This window comes from Pseudophryne corroboree, chromosome 3, assembly GCF_028390025.1.
Source record: "Pseudophryne corroboree isolate aPseCor3 chromosome 3, aPseCor3.hap2, whole genome shotgun sequence".
Classification (NCBI taxonomy): Eukaryota; Metazoa; Chordata; class Amphibia; order Anura; family Myobatrachidae; genus Pseudophryne; species Pseudophryne corroboree.
In genome coordinates, this window is record NC_086446.1 from 290,258,347 (window position 1) to 290,280,467 (window position 22,121).

The 22,121-nt window shown below is 47.3% G+C and overlaps 1 long non-coding RNA gene across 5 annotated transcripts in view; it reads right to left on the bottom strand.

Annotated features, from left to right (window-relative positions):
• LOC135055343 (uncharacterized) overlaps window positions 1-22,121 on the bottom strand; it is a 147,994-nt gene that overhangs the window by 71,542 nt on the left and 54,331 nt on the right. The window contains exon 4 of one of the 5 annotated variants that reach the window (XR_010243718.1): window positions 14,939-15,550. The exons of 2 other annotated variants lie outside the window; for them this stretch is intronic. This is a non-coding gene — a long non-coding RNA (uncharacterized LOC135055343). 2 more of the 5 variants (XR_010243719.1, XR_010243720.1) reach the window with 2 other exon arrangements.

The window sequence follows — 22,121 nt, forward strand, 5'->3', positions numbered from 1 at the left end:
ATGTGTAAAAAGGAGACGCTGTCTGCCGTGATGTGTAAAAAGGAGACGCTGTCTGCCGTAATGTGTAAAAAGGGGACGCTGTCTGCTGTAATGTGTAAAAAGGGGATGCTGTCTGCCGTGATGTGTAAAAAAGAGATGCTGTCTGCCGTAATGTGTAAAAAGGGGGACGCTGTCTGCCGTAATGTGTAAAAAGGGGGATGCTGTCTGCCGTAATGTGTAAAAAGGGGGACGCTGTCTGCCGTAATTTGTAAAAAGGAGACGCTGTCTGCCGTAATGTGTAAAAAGGGGGACGATGTCTGCCATAATGTGTAAAAGTGTCTCTACCTGGTGTAGTGGCGCTACCATGCACCGTAGTATGAATTTGTATTATTTTGTGGCCATGCCCTTCCCCATGAAGCCACGCCCCTATATATTTTTTGTGCGCCTGCGCACGCACTGCCCCTGTCTTGCATGAGGGGGCGCCAATGCCATTTCTTGCACACAGCGCTAAAATGCCTAGTTACGGCACTGCTTATTGCTTATTTGTTTATGTGCTGCAGATCCTTTGTGGCCCTATATAAATAAAGGATATTAATAATAATAATAATAACACAAAGTGGAAACTTTGTATATTAAACAGGAACTACCAACCAATCCAGTTGTAATGAATAAGATTGCTGTAATTTTTCAATTCATTTACAAGAATCCTACTTGATGTAAACCCTAAAGGTTAGATTTAGAAGCCTTTCAAATCTTTAATGCATGGGCTGTTTTGTATTTTTTAGTTTAGGTATATTTATGGTAAAGTAGGTATACTCTATACAGGAATGCCATTCTGTGCTGTCATTTTAGTGATTATGGTGGAGATGTACTAAGTCTTGGAGAGTGATAAAGTGGAGAGAGATAGAGTGCCAGCCATTCAGCTCTCATCTGCCATATTAAGCTAGGTATACACACTGAGCAATATATCGACCAGTGAATGGACAGCCTATATAGCGCGAGCCTGTCAGCGGGTGTGTACCCCTGATATATCTGTGAACGACGTCGTTCACAGATATATCGTGCTGACCCTACAGGCGGCCCAGTTGTGACCTCAGGCACGACACATCGGGCAGATGATTGGATCAGCTGAATGGTCGATCCGTCAGCCAGGTGTGTACCCAGCTTTACAGGCTGTGCTTGAAAAATGCCTTTTAGGAGCGGATAGTTTATCTCTCTCCACTAATCTCTCTCCAAGGCTTAGTACATCACATCTGTCCCTCTGTAAGGATAACGTTATCATAATTCTCCACTTTGCTGTTTAAAAGAAGTGCTTTTCTGAGCAGAGCTCCGGATACCATTTCCTGTCTATGTGAAGAGACCTGTCAGATTTCTGAAATAGTATATTTTTCAAAGTACCTTGGCCCTCATTCCGAGTTGATCGCTCGGTAATTTTCATCGCATCGCAGTGAAATTCCGCTTAGTACGCATGCGCAATATTCGCACTGCGACTGCGCCAAGTAATTTAACAATGAAGATAGTATTTTTACTCACGGCTTTTTCTTCGCTCCGGCGATCGTAGTGTTATTGACAGGAAATGGGTGTTACTGGGCGGAAACACGGCGTTTTATGGGCGTGTGGATCAAAACGCTACCGTTTCCGGAAAAAACGCAGGAGTGGCCGGAGAAACGGGGGAGTGTCTGGGTGAACGCTGGGTGTGTTTGTGACGTCAAACCAGGAACGACAAGCACTGAACTGATCGCAGATGCCGAGTAAGTCTGAAGCTACTCTGAAACTGCTAAGTAGTTAGTAATCGCAATATTGCGAATACATCATTCGCAATTTTAAGAAGCTAAGATTCACTCCCAGTAGGCGGCGGCTTAGCGTGTGTAACTCTGCTAAAATCGCCTTGCGAGCGATCAACTCGGAATGAGGGCCAATGTAACAACTGAATACTGCAGTTCCCCAATGTCTGAAAGCTAACAACATATATTAATGTGCATTCTGTGCAAATGTAGTATACATGCTATCAGGGCCGGATTAACGCTCCAGGGGGCCTGGGTTACTTAAGTCAAGGGGGCACCCAGACACAACTACCGGTATATATTTTTATATATATATATATATATATATATATATATATATATATATCTATCTATCTCATACGCCCTAGAGGATGCTGGGAACTCCAAAAGGACCATGGGGTATAGACGGGATCCGCAGGAGACATGGGCACACCATAAGACCTTGAATGGGTGTGAACTGGCTCCTCCCTTCATGCCCCCCCAGACCCCAGTTAGACTCTGTGCCCAGAGAGACTGGACACACACTAGGGGAGCTCTCCTGAGTTTCTCTGAAAAGACTTTATGTTAGGTTTATTATTTTCAGGGAGACCTGCTGGCTACAGGCTCCCTGCATCGTGGGAGTGAGGGGAGAGAAGCAGACCTACTTCTGTGAGTTTCAAGGCTCTGCTTCTTAGGCTACTGGATACCATTAGCTCCAGAGGGTCTGATCACTTGGTTCGCCTAGCTGCTCGTTCCCAGAGCCGCGCCGTCACCCCCCTCACAGAGCCAGAAGAAAGAAGCCGGGTGAGTATTAGAAGAACAGAAGACTTCAGTGACGGCAGAAGACTTCAGAGTCTAGGAGGTACCGCGCAGCGTGCCATTGCTCCCACACACAAGCGGCACTACACGGGTGCAGGGCGCAGGGGGGGCGCCCTGGGCAGCAATTATACCTCATAATACATCCTGGCAAAGAAGTATACAGTGCATAGGCACTGTATACAGACCCCCGCCAGTATAAAAATATAAAAAATTAGCGGGACTGAAGCGCGCCGAGAAGGGGGCGTGGCTTATCCCTCACAACTCTATACAGCTCCATTTTCTCCTCACAGAGACGCTGGCCCTCCAAAACACTGTGGGACAACTAACAGTGAAAAACGGAGGGGGGCACAGTTGTTTAGTGCACTATAGGTTCATATAAGAACCACTATATATATATATATAAATGAGCGTGTGGTTAATGAGTTGTAAAAGATTTCTGTGTTTTCCCTGTCAGATACTGGAATCTACCCATTATAGCGATTTAGTACACGTGTGTCGACATGTGTGAGTGCTCTGCCACAAACAGCTATGGGAATCTCTCTGTCTGCGTTGCCGACTCCTGAGGATACTTGATTCAGTAGTTGAAGTGTCAGCATGTCGGTAGTTATAAGCTTTTCCAAAGTAAACACTGTATGGGAGAGACAGTCGTATGTGGGTGACCCTGTCGGCACCAACTGTATGACTGGGTGGAAATTAACATGATAATGTAAAAAACCTATACCTGTATATATACACTGCTCAAAAAAATAAAGGGAACACTAAAATAACACATCCTAGATCTGAATGAATGAAATATTCTTATTAAATACTTTGTTCTTTACATAGTTGAATGTGCTGACAACAAAATCACACAAAAATTATCAATGGAAATCAAATGTATTAACCCATGGTGGTCTGGATTTGGAGTCACCCTCAAAATTTAAGTGGAAAAACACACTACAGGCTGATCCAACTTTGATGTAATGTCCTTAAAACAAGTCAAAATGAGGCTCAGTAGTGTGTGTGGCCTGCACGTGCCTGAATGACCTCCCTACAATGCCTGGGCATGCTCCTGATGAGGTGGCGGATGGTCTCCTGAGGGATTTCCTCCCAGACCTGGACTAAAGCATCCGCCAACTCCTGGACAGTCTGTGGTGCAACGTAGCATTGGTGGATGGAGCGAGACATAATGTCCCAGATGTGCTCAATTGGATTCAGGACTGGGGAACGGGCGGGCCAGTCCATAGCATCAGTGCCTTCGTCTTGCAGGAACTGCTGACACACTCCAGCCACATGAGGTCTAGCATTGTCTTGCATTAGGAGGAACCCAGGGCCAACCGCACCAGCATATTGTCTCACAAGGGGTCTGAGGATCTCATCTCGGTACCTAATGGCAGTCAGGCTACCTCTGGCGAGCACATGGAGGGCTGTGCGGCCCCCCAAAGAAATGCCACCCCACACCATTACTGACCCACTGCCAAACCGGTCATGCTGGAGGATGTTACAGGCAGCAGAACGTTCTCCTTGGCGTCTCCAGACTCTGTCATGTCTGTCACATGTGCTCAGTGAGAACCTGCTTTCATCTGTGAAGAGCACAGGGCGCCAGTGGCAAATTTGCCAATCATGGTGTTCTCTGGCAAATGCCAAACGTCCTGCACGGTGTTGGGCTGTAAGCACAACCCCCACCTGTGGACGTCAGGCCCTCATACCACCCTCATGGAGTCTGTTTCTGATTGTTTGAGTAGACACATGCACATTTGTGGCTTGCTGGAGGTCATTTTGCAGGGCTCTGGCAGTGCTCCTCCTGTTCCTCCTTGCACAAAGGCAGAGGGAGCGGTCATGCTGCTGGGTTGTTGCTCTCCTACGGCCTCCTCCACGTCTCCTGATGTACTGGCCTGTCTCCTGGTAGCGCCTCCATGCTCTGGACACTACGCTGACACAGCAAACCTTCTTGCCACAGCTCGCATTGATGTGCCATCCTGGATGAGCTGCACTACCTGAGCCAATTGTGTGGGTTGTAGGGAGGTCATACAGGCACATGGAGGCAACACACTACTGAGCCTCGAGTCATTTTGACTTGTTTTAAGGACATTACATCAAAGTTGGATCAGCCTGTAGTGTGTTTTTCCACTTTAATTTTGAGGGTGACTCCAAATCCAGACCTCCATGGGTTAATAAATTTGATTTCCATTGATAATTTTTGTGTGATTTTGTTGTCAGCACATTCAACTATGTAAAGAACAAAGTATTTAATAAGAATATTTCATTCGTTCAGATCTAGGATGCGTTATTTTAGTGTTCCCTTTATTTTTTTGAGCAGTGTATATATATATATATATATATATATATATGTATGGTAAGGATCCATTGAGCTGTAGCTTGAGCACAGACGTGGTAGTATTTGTGGGGGAGTGATATTAAAATTATGTATATATTTCCCTCAGACCCCTCGGGGTCGCAAGAATGTTATTTTGCCCGGTTACTACTCCCTGTTGTCGACGAATACTATGTCTTATGTCGACCATAATGTTTCCTGGTTAGATCCACAACATTGGCATTCAGTACATGTTCAGAACTTCATACACATTCAGAACACATTAATGTCACTAGGGACCCTGCTGTTCCTGACAAAATATATATATACACGAGATGTATATATAGATATATGTGTGTATATGTGTATTTAAATGTGTATATTTATATTACAATTTATAATGAATGCTGAAGTAAAGTTATTTCTTCTCATGTGCTGGTTGCTCTGTTGATAAAGCTCTAGGTCAGCTGTGACAAGATGGTCTCAAATCCTCACGAGGAGTCCGAGTGTTTATTCTTTTCCCGCCATGGATAGAATAAAGTGAAAGTCAAACCCTGGTCTGCACGGGCCCCTGTCACAAAGGATCGTTTACAGGAAGCTAAGTGATATTTTAATTATATGCTTTGATGATATTTGCATTACATACGCATGGGGGAATGCTTGTATTCAGAAATGGTCGGTTACCTTGTCATCCGATATAATTACCCTGGGGAGAGATGAGATATTTCTTAAGTTGGGTCTTATCTAGAACATTGCAGCTTGCTGCCGTGCGACTACAAGAGGTATGGGTCTCTTGGGTTCGCGGGCCAATTCCATGACCGTCTCGACTAGGAGGGCGTTGTGGATTCACCAAGGGAATGCTGCGGCTGACTCCGAGAATTACTGGAGTATCTTCCCTATGAAGGTGTAACCTGGTTTGGGGATGGCTTTGTTAAGTTGATCTCGGCAGATACCACTGGTAAGTCTACCTTCTTGAGCTATGTTCCCTCACAACGGTTGGTGACGCATTTTTTGTAGGATGCAGTCATTTTAACCGGTTGGATACCGTTTTTTTTCCCCTTCTTTGCAGGTAAAGGAAGGTGAAAAGGTAAGAGGTCTGCAGCCTTTTTCAGTTCGCAAAAGTAGATATCGTCCTCTGTTTCTACCACATCCACCGCATGTCGCTGGGTCTATCTTGCTGGAGTCCACACTAGTAGGACCTCGTCTAATACTCTTCAGTCAGTCCTAGAATGGACTTGGACTAGTGAGTTAAGAATAGAGTACAAAGGGGGACATACTGGAGTTTCCAGATGTTTCCCCTCACCGTTTTTCCCTTGGACGGGGAGGTAGTATGCAACGCCATACAGTAGTTGGGTCAGGATCAGAACGTTGTCCTGCTGTCTCTCTCACACACAAAAAAAAAAAGCTGTTCTTCAAGCTTTTTCGTGCTTCTGAGCCAGACAGCTCGGTCAGAACAATCCAAAAAAGATTTCTACTTAAGAAATTGAACTACAAGATGGAACCTCTCAGGGCAGGGATCTCCAACTTGTATAAGAAGAAAGAGGGTGTAAATGCGGTTTCATCCGCATTAAGCTTACCTGGTTTGCTATTCCAGTTTGTCATTGCCATTTCACCGGAGTGATGGCAATATTATGGTTTTCCTCCAATAGTAAGAGCCATTATTATTCTGTACTGGGACGCTCTCCAGACTACGGCGAGGTCAAGAAACAAGTGGTAGAAATCGTTGTTTCTCTATGACAGTTCTTCAACACAGAGTATCGCTGTTGATCCCAACGACGCAGTTGTCGGAGTTGGGAATAAGATTAGATTCTGAACTGTTAAGAGTTGTTTTTTCCTGTGGAAAAGAGATCTGAGGATCCAGAGTCGGATCAGATTTGCAACAGTGTAAACCCATCAATATGTTCTGTTGATGAAGAAGATGGTTGCGGCCTACAAGGCCATTCGGTGAGCAGGTCAAATGCCAGAGTGGTTTTTGCGGGACCAGTTGGACATGTGGTCCGGGTCTCACCTGCACATGCACCGGAAAATAATCCTATTTTCCAGGACCAGGATATCTCTCCTGTGGTGGCTGTACAGTTCTCACCTTCTAGAGGGACGAAGGTTCGGGATCCAGGATTTGATCCTGGTGTCCATGGACACAAGTGTCCGAGGCTGGGGAGCAGTCTTTCCAGGGGAAAAGGTCAAGCCGGGTAGCTTGTCTACAATAAGCATTCTTGAATTAAGAGCTATTCACAACGGAACATCTTCTTCGCGATCTGCCCGTCTTAATTCTGTCAGACGACTTAACAGCAGTGGCGTAAGTAAGCTGCTAGGGCGGAACGAAAAGCAAAGCGGCAATGGCAGAAGCCGCAAAAGTTTTCCGCTGGGCGGAAAGGTATGTAAACGCGCTATTAGTGGTCTTCATTCCGGGTGTAGACAATGGAAAAATAGACTTCCTCAGCAGACACGATCTCCATCCAGGAGAGTGGGGTCTTCATCAAGAAGTTTTCACAGAAGTGACAAGTATTTGGAGAATTCCTCAATTAGACATGATGGCGTCTCGCCTCAACAAGAAACTTCAGGGATATTGTTCCAGATCAAGGGACACTCAAGCAAAAGCAGTGGACGGCCTCGTGGCACCATGAGTGTTTCAGTCGGTCTATGTGTTCCCTCCACTTTCACTCTTTCCGAAGGTGAAAAACAAAAAAGTGGAACAAAGGTTCAGGCGATCCTCATTGTTCCGGTCTAGCCAAGGAGGGCTTGGTATCCAGATCTTCAAGACTTACTCATAGAAGATCCCTGGCCTCTTCCTCTACGAGAGGTCGGTTACAGCAAGGACCGGGCGTGTATCAAGACTTACCGCGGCTGCTTTTGACGGCATGGCGGTTGAACGCCATATCCTAACCCGAAAGGGTATTTCCGGTGAAGTATCCCACATTGTTTCAGGCTAGGAAAGGAGTAACGCGAAGCTTTACCACCGTATTTGGAGGAAGTATGTGTCTTGGTGTGAATCCAAGAAGGCTCCTACGGAAGAATTTCAGCTGGGTCGTTTTCTCCATTTTTTGCAAGCAGGAGTGGATGCAGGCCTAAAGTTAGGCTCCATTAAAGTGCAGATTTCGGCCTTATCAGTTTTCTTTCAAAAGAGAATTGGCCACCCTTCCAGAAGTTCAGACTTTCGTGAAAGGAGTGCTGCACATCCAACCTCCATTTGTGCCCCAGTGGCACCATGGGACCTTAACGTGGTGTTGCAGTTTCTTATGTCACACTGGTTGGAACCTTTACGAAAGGTTGAGTTAAAATTTCTCACTTGGAAAGTGGTCATGCTGTTGGCCTTAGCGTCCGCAAGGCAGGTGTCGGAAGTAGCGGCTTTGTCTGACAAGAGCCCTATTTGATCAACCAAACTATTGTGATGCCTGTGGCTACAGAGGCTTTGGCTGATTCGAAGTCTCTCAATGTAGTCAGAGTTTTGAATATTTATGTCGCCAGAGCGGCTCAGATTGGGGAAACAGAGGCTCTGTTTATCCTGTATGCTCCCCACCAAATTGGGGTTCCTGCTTCTAAGCAGACTGTTACACACTGGATCTGTGATACGATTCGGCATGCTCGTTCTACGGCTGGATTGCCGTTACCGAAGTCTGTGAACTCCCATTCTACCAGGAAGGTGGGCTCATCTTGGGCGGATGCCCGAGGAGTCTAGGCGGTTTAACTTTGCTGAGCAGCTGCTTGGTCGGGTTCAAAACTTTTGCTAGTTTCTACAAGTTTGATACCCTGGCTGATGAGGACCTCATGTTTGCTCAATCGGTGCTGCAGAGTCGTCCGCACTCTCCCGCCCGGTCTGGAGCACCACTAAGTATGAGTTGGGTACGCCCATTATTTTTATCATCTATCCCACCTGTGTGAAAGTGGCTCTGAATGAACTACCGGTAGAAGTAAAAATACCTTTATGTGTTTTCACCCTTTCTGCACGGATGTGAGTATGGCACGCACCCCTTCATTAAGGGAATAAGGACAGAGGGGTTACCCTTTTTTTGAAATGGTCACCCATTACTACGTACTTACTACAGTATCAGTCGTTTTCCTGTCTCCTTTTCCCCATCCTCGAGGATAAGAACCAATCGAGTGTTTCATTTGGAGAAGTAGGAGGAAAGAAAGGAACGAAGTATCAAAGATACCTTTACACGAAAGGCACATCACGTTTTAACGTGAGTACGGTACGCATCAAGCCATCCCTACCCTGATTTTAGAGAGGAGTAGAATTCCGGATTATTAGGACCACTCCAAAGATACCTTTTATGTACAGGTCTTCACACTATCAAGTGTGAGTTGGGTACGCCCACTGTCCTTATCACTGGTTTACTCCTAGTATCATCCCTTGAATCACGATAGAAGCAAAGATACCTTTATGAGTCTCTGCTTTTTTGTGTATTAACATATAGTATGCGCCCCCTCACTAAAAGTATAAGGATATAGGAGTTACGCACCCTAGAAGCAGTTCTTCATTATTACGACCTTACTACAGCTGTTTTCCTGTTCCTCCTTCTCATCCTCGAGGATAAGAAGTTATCGAGTGCCTCATTTGGAGAAGTAGGAGAAAAGAAGGGAACGAAGTCCCAAAGATACCTTTATACGAGGGACATACCACGTTTTAACGTGAGTACGGTACGCATCAAGTCATCTTGCACACTTCCATGAAAAAGAACAGCGTTTTTACTAAAGACTGTTTATTACAAACTTTCTCCTGTTATACCTTTTCATTGTTTTGTCATTGGATGAGCGCAGAAGTGATTTCTCATTCTTTGTGCAGTTTAGAAAATGTGCCCGGAGGAGCCGGTCACAGCTAGGAGAGCTCCATAGGAGTTCTTTTACTTTTATTATTTTATTTAGAGTTTAGGCACAGGGAGGCTGCTGGCAACAGCCTCCCTGCTTCGAGGGACTAAGGGGGGGAGGGCGGGGGGAGTAGTGTCCGCCCTGCGGGGTCTGAGCCACTGTCTCTGCTGACAGGACACTGAGCTCCTGAGGGGATCGAACATTCCTCGCCACAGGGGATTGCTCACCCCGGCAGCATGCCGCCACCCCCTTACAGAGCCAGAAGATCAGAAGATGGCGAGATACGACGGCACAATGGTAGGAGCGCAGCTCTGTGCGGCTGTGCTCCGAGAAGGCTCAGTGGCACACAGTGTTGGCGTTATGAGGGGCATCCTGTCCCAGGATCTACCGCCTTAAAAGAGCCGGCTGATCGCAAAATTGATACTACGCTCAAATCCATATACACGGCTTCAGGGGCGATACTACGTCCTACTATTGCCTGTGCATGGATTTCCAAAGTTATAGTAAAGTGGTCAGACATGTTACTTGAGGATTTGGATACAGTGGATAAAAGTGACGTTGAATTGTTTTTACGTAACATTCAGGATTCTGCAGGTTTTATGGTAGAATCCATAAAAGACCTGGGTTCAGTGGCTGCAGGAGTAGCTTCCATGTCGGTCTCAGCTCGTCGAGGAATGTGCCTGCGCCAGTGGTCTGCCGACGCGGAATCCAGGAGAGGTGTGGAGACCCTACCCTACACAGGTCAGGCTCTCTTTGGGGAAGCATTGGATATCTTTTCTTCCCTCAGCTGCACCTGCTACGAAGAAACTTTTTTCTTCAGCTGCAACTCAGTCCTTTCGGGTTGCTAAAACAAGGTCTAACACCTTTAGAGGAGGTCGACCAAAATCCAAGAAACCTGCTGCTGCGGGTTTCCAGGACCAGAAGCCTACTTCCAGTATGCCGAAGTCCTCAGCATGATGGAGGACCGTGCAGCCTGGAGGTAGGGCAGGTGGGGGCGAGACTCAGAAGTTTCAGTCATGTCTGGGTGTCGTCCGGCCTGGATCCCTGGGTACAAGATATTGTGTCCCTGGGGTACCGGCTGGAATTACAAGATCTCCCTCCTCACCGGTTCTTCAAATCCGGCTTGCCAGCTTTGCCGGCAGACAGGGCTACCCTACAGGGAGCCATCCAGAAGTTGGTGAAGGCACAGGTTATTGTTCCAGTTCCTCCCCAGATGCAAAACAAAGGTTACCATTCGAACCTTTTCGTGGTACCGAAACCAGATGGTTCGGTCAGGACCATTCTAAACTTGAAATCAGTAAACCCCTTTCTGAAGGGAGTTCAAGTTCAAAATGGAGTCTCTAAGGGCAGTGATATCAGGTCTGGAGGAGGGGAAATTCCTGGTATCCCTGGATATCAAGGATGCGTACCTCCACATTCCGATTTGGCTGCCGCATCAAGCTTATCTCCGATTTGCACTGTTGGACTGTCATTTTCAATTCCAGGCCCTGCCATTCGGCCTCTCCACAACACTGAGGGTATTCACCAAGGTGATGGCGGAAATGATGGTTCTCCTCCGCAGACAGGGGGTGAACATAATTCCATATTTGGAAGATCTGCTGATAAAGGCATCGTCCAAGGAGAAGCTGTTATGGTCCATAGCTCTCACGACCCAGCTTGTCAGGGAAAATGGTTGGATCCTGAATCTTCCAAAATCACATTTGGAACCAACCAGTAGGTTGTCCTTTCTGGGAATGATCCTCGACACGGAAGTGCAGAGGGTGTTTCTTACAGAGGAAAAAGCATTGATGATACAAACAATGGTCCGGGATGTCCTGAAGCCACCCCGGGGGTCGGTTCATCAGTGCATTTGCCTTCTGGGGACGATGGTGGCCTCATACGAGGCTCTGCAGTACGGGTGGTTTTATGCTCGGTCCTTCCAACTGGATCTCCTGGACAAGTGGTCGGGGATCCCATCTGCACATGCACCAGAGAATACGTCTGACGCCAAAGGCCAGGATTTCACTCCTCTGGTGGCTGCAATTCCCTCACCTTCTGGAGGGCCACAGGTTCGGGACTCAGGACTGGATCCTTTTAACCACGGATGCAAGTCTCCGGGGCTGGGGCACAGTCACTCAAGGGGAAACCTTCCAAGGAAGGTGGTAAAGTCTGGAAGTCAGCCTGCCGATAAACATTCTGGAACTAATAGCCGTCTACAACGGTCTTCTCAAAGCGGCCCATCTTCTGAGAAATCAGGCCATTCAAGTGCAGTCAGACAATGTGACGACAGTGGCTTACATAAACCGACAGGGCGGAACGAAGAGCAGAGCTGCAATGTCAGAGGTAACAAGAATCATCCTCTGGGCAGAAAAACACGCGTTGGCGCTGTCAGCAAGCTTCATTCCGGGAGTGGACAATTGGGAAGTGGACTTCCTCATCAGAGACGATCTCCATCCAGGGGAGTGGGGTCTCCATCCAGAGGTGTTCAAGGAGGTAACATCTTTGGGGTGTACCTCAGATCATCATGATGGCCTCTCATCTCAACAAGAAGCTTCGGCGGTATTGTTACAGGTCGAGGGACCCGCAAGCAGTGGCGGTGGACGCCCTAGTGACTCCGTGGGTGTTCCAGTCGGTGTACGTGTTTTCTCCACTTTCACTCATTCCAAGAGTTCTCAAACTCATAAGGAGAACAAGAGTTCAGCCAATCCTCATTTCTCTGGACTGGCCAAGAAGGGCTTGGTACGCGGATCTTCTGGATCTACTGCTAGAAGAGCCGAGGCCTCTCCCTCTTTGGGAGGACCTGCTGCAGCAGGGGCCGTTCGCCTATCAAGACTTACCACGGCAACTTTTGAGGGCATGGAGGTTGAACGCCAGATACTAGCTCGGAAGGGCATTTCCGAACAAGGTTATTCCTACCCTGATACAGGCTAGGAAAGAAGTAATGTCTAAACATTACTATCGTATTTGGAAAAAATATGTATCTAAATGTATCTTGGTGTGAGTCCAAGAAGTTTCCTAATATGGAGTTTCAACTGGGACATTTTCTCCTCTTCCTGCAAGCAGGTGTGGATATGGGCCTGAGGTTAGGATCCATAAATGTCTAAATTTCGGCCCTATCCAGTTGGCTGCCCTCCCTGAGGTTCAGACTTTTTTGAAGGGAGTTCTGCACATCCACCCTCCCTTTGTACTGCCTACGGCACCCTGGGATCTTAACGTGATGATGTAGTTCCTCCAGTCGGACTGGTTTGAACCTCTACAGGAGGTTGAGGTCAAGTTTCTCACGTGGAAGGCTGTCACTTTGTTGGCCTTAGCTTCTGCTAGACATGTGTCGGAGTTGGGATTTCGTCATGTAAAAGCCCTTACTTGATCTTCCATGAAGACAGAGCTGAGCTTCGGACACGTCAGCAGTTTCTTCCGGAGGTTGTGTCGGCATTTCATATCAACAACCTATTGTGGTGCCAGTTGCGACTGACTCCTCAATTTCATCAAAGTCCTTAGATGTTGTAAGGGCTCTTAAAATCTATGTGAGGAGGACTGCTCGTCACAGGAAATCGGACTCTGTCCTGTATGATCCCAAGAAAATTGGGTGTCCTGCTTCTAAGCAGACAATCTCTCGCTGGGTTAGGTTCACTATCCAGCATGCGTACTCTACGGCAGGATTACCGTGTCCTACGTCTGTTAAGGCCCACTCTACTCGTAAGGTGGGTTTTTCCTGGGTGGCTGCCGGGGTGTCTTGGCTTTACAGCTTTGCAGAGCGGCTACTTGGTCTGGGTCGAACACGTTTGCAAAGTTTTACAAGTTCGATACTTTGGCCGCTGAGGACCTGAAGTTTGGTCAATCAGTTTTGCAGAACCCTCCGCGCTCTCCCTCCCATTCTGGGAGCTTTGGTACATCCCCATGGTACTAATGTGGACCCCAGCATCCTATAGGACATAAGAGAAAATAGGATTTTAATTACCTACCGGTAAATCCTTTTCTCGTAGTCCGTAGAGGATGCTGGGCGCCCAGCGCTTCGGGATCCTGCAGTGGTTATTTAGTTCAGTACTGCTTAGTTCTAGGTTAAGTACCGTTTTGTTACTTGGTAAGCAATGTTGTTCAGCCGTTGCGGATATTTCAAGCTAGTTAGCTTGGTTTGCCTTGTGTGTGAGCTGGTGTGAATCTCGCCACTATCTGTTGAAAATCCTTCTCTCGACGATGTCCGTCTCCTCGGGCACAGTTTCTAGACTGAGTCTGGTAGGAGGGGCATAGAGGGAGGAGCCAGCCCACACTCTCAAACTCTTAAAGTGCCAATGGCTCCTAGTGGACCAGTCTATACCCCATGGTACCAATGTGGACCCCAGCATCCTCCTACGGACTACAAGAAAAGGATTTACCGGTAGGTAATTAAAATCCTATTTTTGAATCCATACACACACACACACACGTCAGCATACATACATACATACCAACCAACACACAACAGTCACACACAGCATTACCTACACACACAGCATACATACACACAGCAAACATACCATCACACCCAGCATACATACACACAGCTTTCCTACAAACACACACATGGCATGCATACATACATACACTCAACATATCCACACACACACTCTCACACCATACCTACAAACACATACAGTATACACACACACACACACACTATGAAGCACTAACCAAGAGAGGACAGGAGAAGGAGGAGATCCATGTGAGCCGAGCTGCTGCTGCTGCACCTGGTGGTAAGCAGCTCCCTTTGCTGTGTATGTGTGACTTTGCAAAAATGTTTCCAAAGCAGAGAGCTCTGGTGATCAGAGCTCTCTGTGAGGAGAGCGGTCGCCAGCCGGGGAGCTGCTTCAGTTATGCCTGCGATGCAGAGATGGAGACAAGGCTGTCTCCATCTCTGAGAAACTAATTTGGTCTTGCAAGGGGGGCCCCTGAGATTTGGGGGGCCCAGGGTAACGTACCCCCTGCCCCCCTTAATCCGGCTCTGCATGCTATGTGGCGGTCTTCCTCTTACATGTCCTGCGTGCTCATAGGTAGTGGAGCTGTGATATAGGTCACCAGGGAGCAGTGATGAGTTGGACGCTGAAGCTGGCATATGGTGATGCCACACAGTGTGCCTTGATATTATGCTTGGAGAGAGCATGGTATAATTTTGTATTTTTAACACTGATTACACAAGGCACTATGTAAAACATACTTTTCACAAAAGTGTTTTTGTTTTTTTAATTCAACGTGTTTACATTGCATTATAGACAGTTTACCAAACAATCTATTGTTCAGAAATTAATAATTGACAAGAGGCAAATTCTTCATACAATATAAAAATTTAATGATGGCACCAGTATGAGATTTTAAGCAAATTCCAATAAATCAATTTTTTGTTTCAGTGGAGACTGTTTAAACAACATTACAGGTAATGGTGGGTCTTGTCGGAGCATTACACATTTTAATATATGCATTCAGGAGAGACATACTGTGCACCACTACTAAGCAGACCAGCTTTCTCTAATGCACTCCACCCACCACAACTCCTTCTTCACAATGAGTTGTATATGGAGAAAATGTCCAGATTATAGTCTTCTAAAGCCTCAGTTACCCAGCATTGGCTAGCACGCACTTAGAGGATCAAGCACTGGCTGCTCCCCATATCAAAGCGGAGATGGGTGATGAATTGTGTGGTTTCAATCGTAATGCATTTCCTAGTGATGGTGGCCCGGTAACTTCAGAAGTTGAGGATGGGTCACGTAGTAAGTGCTTCCTCCAGCCCGCAGCTGTGTCAGAGTGATCAATGCACAGCTGCAGCTGGTTGAAGGGGACCAAATCCATTCAACAGTTGATTTGGTTCCATTTTACCAGCTTTAGCAAAGCATTCAGCCATGGAAAGTAGATCCTCCCGTGATGGTGAAACGTTCCAGCTCTGTTATGTATCACAAAACTCTTTATACATGGTTGGTTATGGGCACTATAGGCAATTTTTATTATCACAAAATGTTGTATTGTAATAAGTTACAATTTAAAAAAATACATACTATATAATGTGTTCGTATGGTAGACTTTGCGGCAACCTTTACATATGCGCTAATAATAACTATCAAACCATTTGTCGGAAATGTGAAGAAAATAACCAAACACCATAATGATGAGATAGATGACTTATGGATATTTAAGAAAAACCGACCTGTATGACATAGACATATTTTGCTAAATACATTTCTCTTACGTCCTAGAGGATGCTGGGGACTCCGTAAGGACCATGGGGTATAGACGGGCTCCGCAGGAGATAGGGCACCTAAAAAGAACTTTGACTATGGGTGTGCACTGGCTCCTCCCTCTATGCCCCTCCTCCAGACCTCAGTTAGTTAGATCTTGTGCCCAGAGGAGAATGGGTGCACTGCAGAGAGCTCTCCAGAGTTTTCTGTTGAAGAAGAATTTTGTTAGGTTTTTTTTATTTTCAGGGAGTCCTGTTGGCAACAGGCTCCCTGCATCGTGGGAGCAAGGAGAGAGAAGCAGAGCTGGCTTGTCAAGTTGGGCACTGCTTCTAAGGCTACTGGACACCATTAGCTCCAGAGGGAGTCGGAACACAGGTCTCACCTGGGGTTCGTCCCGGAGCCGCGCCGCCGTCCTCCTCACAGATGCCGAAGATAGAAGCCGGATGAGAAGGCAGAAGACATCTTAGGCGGCAGAAGACATCAGATCTCCCAGTCACATTGCTCCCAGTCACACACACACAGAGCAGCACTGAAGGGTGCAGGGCGCAGGGGGGGGCGCCCTGGGCTGCAATAAACCTCACATTTGGGTACATGCAGATTGATTAGGCTGCGGAGGCAGTAAATTTATGATCCCCCGCCATTTTAATTGAAAAATCACTGGGACCGAAGCCCGCCGTCGGGTGGGCGGGGCTTGATCCTCAGCACTAACCAGCGCCATTTTCTCCACAGAAGCTGCATGAGGAAAACGCTGGCTCCCTGGTCTCTCCCCTGCTGAACTTCACAGGCTGGAAAAAAGAGGAGGGGGGCACATTAGCGACGCAATGAGTGGGAATTGGCATATTATATATAGAAAAGCGCTATCTGGTCATATTTTTCCCAGTGTTTTTAAGCGCTGGTGTGTGCTTGCATTCTCTCTCTCCTTAGGGCCTGGTTGGGGTTTTGTCCCCTTATAGGTTAATCCCCGTGTGTGTGGGGTGTCGGTATGTGCGTGTCGACATGTCTGAGGCGGAAGGCTTCTCCAAGGAGAAGGTGGAGCAAATGAGTGGTGTGTCCCCGTCGGTTGTGCCGACTCCGGATTGGATGGACATGTGGCATATGTTGAATGCAAGTGTGGCATCTTTACATAAAAGGCTTGATAAGGCTGAATTAGGGGGGACATCAGGGGGTCAATCCTCGGATTGGACCGACTCACAGGGCCCGTCGGGGTCTCAAAAGCGTCCCTTAACACAAGACACTACTACCGACACGGATTCTGATTCCAGTGTCGACTACGACGAAGTAAAATTGCACCCTAGGGTGACTAAAACCATTCAGTGTATGATTGTGGCAATAAGGGATGTGTTGCATATTGAGGATGAACCCTCGGTCCCCGACACAAGGGTACACATGTTTAAGGAAAAGAAACAGATTATTAACTTTCCCACATCTCATGAATTAAATGAATTCTTTGGAAAAGCTTGGGAGACTCCGGGAAAGAGACCGCAGATCCCCAAAAGAATTTATATGGCATACCCCTTCCCTAAGCAGGACAGGGAGATTTGGGAATCACCCCCCACTGTGGACAAGGCCCTGATGCGCCTGTCCAAGAAAGTGGCGCTACCGTCTCCTGACACAGCGGCCCTTAAGGACCCTGCAGATCGCAGGCAAGAAACTACCTTAAAGTGTATTTATTCTCATGCAGGTGCTGTGCTAAGGCCGACAATTGCGTCGGCATGGGTGTGTAGCGCAATTGCAGCTTGGACAGATGAGCTGACAGATCAATTTGATAATATGGATAAGGATACTATATTCTTAACTCTAGCCCATATAAAAGACGCAGTCTAATTTATGAGGGATGCTCAAAGGGACATTGGATTGCTAGCTTCTAGGGCCAATGCCATGTCTATCTCAGCGAGAAGATCCTTATGGACTCGCCAATGGACGGGTGATGCGGATTCCAAAAAACATATGGAAGTACTACCCTATAAGGGTGATGTATTGTTTGGGGATGGGCTGACGGACCTGGTTTCCACAGCTACAGCAGGTAAATCAAATTTTTTTACCATATATTCCCCAACAGCAAAAGAAAGTAACACCCTATCAGATGCAGTCCTTTCGGTCGCACAAGTCCAGAAGAGGTCGGGGATCCTCTTTTCTCACCAGAGGTAAGGGCAGAGGCAAAAGAGCACCTGCTTCGGCAGGTGCCCAGGAACGAAAGTCCTCCCCGGCTGCTCCAAAACCCACAGCATGACGCTGGGGCTCCCCTCACCGGTGGGGGCACGTCTTCGACTTTTCAGTCAAGCCTGGGTCAGTTCAGACCTGAATCCCTGGGTGTTGGACATAGTTTCCCAGGGTTACAAATTGGAATTCGAGGAGCTGCCCAAGCGCCAATTTTTCAAATCGGCCCTACCAGCTTCCACATCGGAAAGGGATATAGGGGGTCATTCCGAGTTGTTCGCTCGGTATTTTTTTCTCTCAACGGAGCGATTAGTCGCTAATGCGCATGCGCAATGTCCGCAGTGCGACTGCCCCAAGTAAATTTGCTATGCAGTTAGGTATTTTACTCACGGCATTACAAGGTTTTTTCTTCGTTCTGGTGATCGTAATGTGATTGACAGGAAGTGGGTGTTTCTGGGCGGAAACTGGCCGTTTTATGGGTGTGTGTGAAAAAACGCTACAGTTTCTGGGAAAAACGCGGGAGTGGCTGGAGAAACGGAGGAGTGTCTGGGCGAACGCTGGGTGTGTTTGTGACGTCAAACCAGGAACGAAACTGACTGAACGGATTGCAGATGCCGAGTAAGTCTGGAGCTACTCAGAAACTGCTAAGAAGTGTCTATTCGCAATTCTGCTAATCTTTCGTTCGCAATTTTGATAAGCTAAGATTCACTCCCAGTAGGCGGCGGCTTCGCGTGTGCAAAGCTGCTAAAAGCAGCTTGCGAGCGAACAACTCGGAATGACCCCCATAGTGTTAGCTGCAATTCAGACGCTGTGTATACAGCAAGTGATAATCAAGGTTCCCCTGCACCAGCAGGGAAGAGGTTACTACTCAACCCTATTTGTGGTCCCGAAACCGGACGGTTCCGTCAGACCTATTTTGAATCTGAAATCCCTAAACCTGTACATAAAAAGATTCAAATTCAAAATGGAATCTCTCAGAGCGATAATAGCCAACATGGAGGAAGGGGAGTTTATGGTGTCTCTGGACATAAAGGATGCGTACCTTCATTTCCCCATATACTGTATGCCCCCCCATCAGGAATACCTGAGATTCGCTGTACAGGATTGTCATTACCAATTTCAGACGTTGCCGTTTGGACTCTCCACAGCCCCGAGGATTTTCACCAAGATAATGGCGGAAATGATGGTGGTCCTGCGCAAGCATGGAGTCACAATTATCCCATACTTGGACGATCTCCTGATAAAAGCGAGATCAAGGGAGAAATTGCTGAGCAGTGTGGCGCTCTCTCTGAGAGTGCTCCAGCATCACGGTTGGATTCTAAATCTACCGAAGTCACAGTTGATTCCGACAACTCGACTACCGTTCCTAGGTATGATACTGGATACGGAACAAATGAAGGTCTTCCTCCCAATAGAGAAAGCCCAGGACATCCAGAACATGGTCAGAGACCTGCTAAAACCGAAAAGGGTGTCAGTTCACCAATGCACTCGAGTTCTGGGAAAAATGGTGGCGGCCTACGAGGCCATTCCCTTCGGAAAGTTCCATGCAAGGACTTTTCAATGGGACCTTCTGGACAAGTGGTCCGGGTCCCATCTGCACTTACATCGGAAAATAACTCTGTCCCCAGGGGCCAGGGTGTCCCTCCTATGGTGGTTGCAAAGTGCTCACCTCCTGGAGGGTCGCAGGTTCGGAATTCAGGATTGGATCCTGGTTACCACGGACGCGAGCCTCCGAGGATGGGGAGCGGTCACACAGGGAAAAAAAATTTCAGGGTCTTTGGTCAGACCAGGAGTCCTGTCTACACATCAATGTGTTGGAACTCAGGGCCATTTACAACGGCCTTCGACAAGCGGAGAGTTTTCTTCGAAACCTACCGGTTCTGATTCAATCAGACAATGTCACAGCAGTGGCTCATGTGAACTGCCAAGGTGGGACACGAAGCAGAGTCGCGATGGCGGAAGCCACAAGGATTCTTCGCTGGGCGGAAAATCATGTAAGCGCTCTGTCGGCTGTCTTCATTCCGGGAGTGGACAACTGGGAAGCAGACTTCCTCAGCAGGCACGATCTCCATCCAGGAGAGTGGGGACTTCATCAAGAAGTCTTTGCAGACGTAACGCATCTTTGGGGAACTCCTCAAATAGACATGATGGCGTCACGCCTCAACAAAAAGCTTCGGAGGTATTGTGCCAGGTCTCGGGACCCTCAGGCAGTAGCAGTAGACGCTCTGGTATCACCGTGGGTGCTCAAATCGGTCTACGCGTTTCCTCCTCTTCCTCTTATCACAAAAGTGTTGAGGATCATAAGACGAAGAAGAGTACAGACGATACTCGTTGTCCCAGACTGGCCTCGAAGGGCCTGGTACTCGGATCTACAAGAGATGCTCACAGGAGATCCCTGGCCTCTTCCTCTCAGGGAAGACCTGTTGCAACAGGGGCCCTGTGTATTTCAAGACTTACCGCGGTTACGTTTGACGGCATGGCGGTTGAACGCCGAATCCTAGCAAAAAAGGGGATTCCGGAAGAGGTCATCCCTACTTTAAAAAAAGGCTAGGAATGAGGCGACGGTAAAACATTATCACCGTATCTGGCGAAAGTATGTGTCTTGGTGTGAGTCCAAGAATGCGCCTACGGAAGATTTTCATCTGGGTCGTTTTCTCCACTTCCTACAGACAGGAGTGGATATGGGCCTGAAATTAGGCTCTGTTAAGGTACAGATTTCGGCCCTCTCGATTTTCTTTCAGAAGGAATTGGCTTCTCTTCCAGAAGTCCAGACGTTTGTAAAGGAGTGCTGCACATCCAGCCCCCTTTTGTGCCTCCAGTGGCACCATGGGACTTGAACGTGGTGTTGCAGTTCTTAAAATCACACTGGTTTGAACCGCATACCAAGGTTGAGTTGAAATTTCTTACCTGGAAGGTGGTCATGCTGTTGGCCTTGGCATCAGCAAGGTAAGTGTCTGAATTGGCGGCTTTGTCACACAAAAGCCCCTACTTGATTTTTCATGTGGATCGAGCTGAATTGAGGACACATCCGCATTTTTTGCCTAAAGTGGTTTCTTCATTCCATATGAATCAACCTATTGTGGTGCCTGTGGCTACAAGTGACCTGGAGGATTCCAGATACCCAGAGCCGGCCTTAGCTATAGGCAGGCTAGGCATTTGCCTAGGGCATCCAAGCATGTCTAGGGGCATCCAAGCATGTCCCTGCAGTATCTCATGCTGGGAGGGACAGTCCGCAAACTAACTGTTACTTTCCAAATGTATTCAATCAGTACTTGTATACACTGCTGTTTACATTTGTAAAAAAAATGCACACTGTGCCTTAAACTTCCTCTGACATGCTTGAATGCCCCTGACTTGTGAGACCTCAGACAGACAGCAGATGCCAAGTAAATGCAATTCCTGTACCTGTGACATTTTCACTGACTATATAAGGTTATTACTGGATGGCTTCTATAACACATGTGTATTTTGGAAGACTGCTTCACAGAAACCTGACATCACCTATACTGCTTGTGCACATAGGGGAGGGGGACCCTGTTATCCTGTGTCCCTTATCCCTGTGCAATTCCCAGGTGTCTGCAGGGACATAACATGGGCAATGTTCTCCCCACACTTTATTTCCTAGTCAGTCCATGCCGTAAAATTCCCCTGCCACCCAGCACTGTAACGTGGTCAGTAAGTTGCGTTGTGCTTTTCTATATGAAACATCAGTGCAGCGTGACTTTCGGACACATCAGACTGGAGGGCAGAGCATATCACTCCCACAGTATAAAGTAAAGGGCATGCAGTAACAGACACCAGCAAACACACTGAATAGTGAAGAGAATGGACAGTTTCTACATGTTTGATACTGTACTGGTCTTTTTGTATAACCAGCAAGTGCGGCAGTATCTGTGGCAGTATATGTGTATTATGGGCATTACTAATGTGGGGCATATGTGTAAGGTGCATTACTGTGTGGCATTATGTGTATTATGGGCATTACTAATGTGGGGCATATGTGTAAGGTTCCTTTACTGTGTGGAATTATATGTATTATGGTCATTACTGTGTGGCATTGTGCAGAGTTGAACTGGCCCACAGGGTAACCCCCCGGTGGGCCCCACTACCTGAGCGTTGCAG